Consider the following 2,453-nt stretch of genomic DNA (forward strand, 5'->3'; position numbering starts at 1 on the left):
TACTAAACTATACATACACATACATATCCCGACACACTACCACGCCCACTAGCATATGCATACAAAGGTAAACACGCATAACAGAAACACAACGCAAAAATCAACAACCCCCCCCCCCCCCCCCAAATACCTGTATATCTGCCCAATCACCAGACCCTGTCTCTGCCCCCCTTAGCTCGTTAATAAGTCTGACTTCTTTATGTCTTTGACTTATTTGTACCATTATGTTGTCCGTGGCTTATCGGTATTGTTTGTTTGCACATTAATAATAAAATAAAAAAAGCTTAGTTAACATCAAAGCTATCATTACTAGCTTGCTAGCTGCTAATGTTAGCTAGAGTACAAATCACTAGCTTTTCTCATACTCTCTCCGGTTTTCTCTATCACTCTTTCTTTCGCTCTGTCTCTCTCACACACACACACACACACACACATACACACACACACACACACAGAGAGCGACAACAGGTATTTGTGTGCTCACACACAGAGAGAACAGGTTTTTGTGTGCTCATAGCAAATTAAAAGGTAAAGTGGAGAGGATTAGACAAATACCCTTATTATTTAAAGCCCCATTCAGCAACTTTTCCAAGTTTTGCTATTGGAGAAACTGCGCCCTCTGTGTGCAATAGTATCGATAACGATATCGCAGTCAACAAAGTCAACAAAACACAGCGCCAGAAAGCTCTATGTACATGTTGTGACTAGGGATGGGTACCGAACTCGGTACTTTTACAGGCACCGACCGAAATACGTCGGTACTGCCCCGTACCAGTTCACATATAAACGAACGGTACCAAATTTCGGTACTTGAACGCAACTGAGTAATAGAAAGAGAGTGGGTAAAATAGAAATTCCGACGGAACCTTAAGGCAACACGGGAGAGCGCGTTACGTCAATACGTCACTCTACCTGAAGATCCTGAAAGCAAAACAGGGCCAGCCGAAAGCTGTGGCTACACTTTACCAAGATAGACTCAGACAACACTGGTTGCAACATTTGTGATGTGAATTGCAAAGCTGACTAGGGAAACACCTCAAACTTGAGGAAGCATGGTCAAACACAAGATGTATTTAGCTAAATGCTGAAGACTGTAACGTGTTAGATAACCTGAGTGAATGAAGCAGACACCGCACGGCAGCTAACGTTAGCCACCTCCTCAGCTCGTCAGCTGTAACGTTAGCTGAAGTCTTGCAGGAGGATGATGACGGAACTTGAGAGAGGCATCGACTTCTACAACATCAGGTAACGTTATTTAATTTGCTAGCGTTAGCTGGATAAGTTGTTTCACTGCCGTTGTGGTTGTTAGATAACAGGGCTTTTCACTGTCTTCTTGGCTGAGTTAGCTTTATAGCTTAGCGTTGTTAACGTTCTATAATAATTATCATCAGCTCGTATCACCGACCGTGAGACGTGTTATTTAACGTTGCACTCTTGCTTTCATTGCTAGGTAACCATGTGCCAGTGACAGCCGCACAGGAGGACACGATTCACCCTCTTCTCAGCGGTGGATATGGTTCAGGTAAATTATTATTTTGCATAATGACGAGTGATAATGGGTGTGTTATTCATAGTGTAGCCTAAGCTATGTTACTAACAATCAATTGTCATTTCTATTAAGATGTGCATAGCACTGACACTTCTTTCTATTGATAACACAAATAATGCTTGATGAATCACGATGCCTTTTTTTATTTTCAGATACCACTCAATAAACAGAAGAAACTTTCAGCACTTGGGGAGCTCTTTGAAGATGAAGACCAGGCCCTGCTGGAAGCTGTGTTGGACATCAAGTACTATTTCCCCAACCCCACTAAACTAACCTTGCTGCTACAACTCTTGGTTTGGGAGGGGAGAGGTAGGGAGGTATTGTAGGGAGGAGTTTTATTTTGTCTGGTGCTAAATAAATAATGTGCTAAATAAAGAACAATGTTGAAATTGAGAAGTTTGGACTTTTTTTTTTTTTTACAACTGTAATTTTTTTGTTAATAGAGTGTGTAAAGTACCGAAAATGGTACCGTTTTGGGTACCGTACCGAATTCCAGGTACCGGTACCGTACCGGTATCGGTTCAAATGTGAACGGTACCCATCCCTAGTTGTGACATCGGGTACTCACCACGTGATGAAATAATAATCCATAGTTCCGTGAAACATCATTTTCGTAGCAAATCCGAATCGAGTTACTTCCTGGTTTCCAGGAACACAACGCTGCCGCTGTAGAGCGCATGCGCGCTAGCCCAGGGTACATGCGCGCATCTTGCCTCGGGACGCTGGCAGCAAACTGCTTAGTCCCAGGGCTGGCCAATGGAGGGCGGTGTGGGATAAATAAAGGCAAGAGTCTCCCTATTACAAGTCAATCTACCATGTCCTATGACTAAAAAGATCTTATATTACAGTAAAAAATGTCAAAAAAATTACTGATTGGGGCTTTAATATCCTCTTCTCATATATT

At 42.4% G+C, this 2,453-nt stretch overlaps 1 long non-coding RNA gene across 1 annotated transcript; it reads left to right on the forward strand.

Annotated features, from left to right (window-relative positions):
• The first annotated feature begins 926 nt into the window (after positions 1-926).
• On the forward strand, positions 927-1,835 carry LOC310783889. The gene is made up of 3 exons (XR_014553112.1): positions 927-1,245; positions 1,451-1,522; positions 1,702-1,835. It is a non-coding gene; the product is annotated as an uncharacterized lncRNA (long non-coding RNA).
• Positions 1,836-2,453: the final 618 nt, after the last annotated feature.

Source organism: Poromitra crassiceps, assembly GCF_964638095.1.
Source record: "Poromitra crassiceps genome assembly, chromosome: 10".
Lineage (NCBI taxonomy): Eukaryota > Metazoa > Chordata > Actinopteri > Beryciformes > Melamphaidae > Poromitra > Poromitra crassiceps.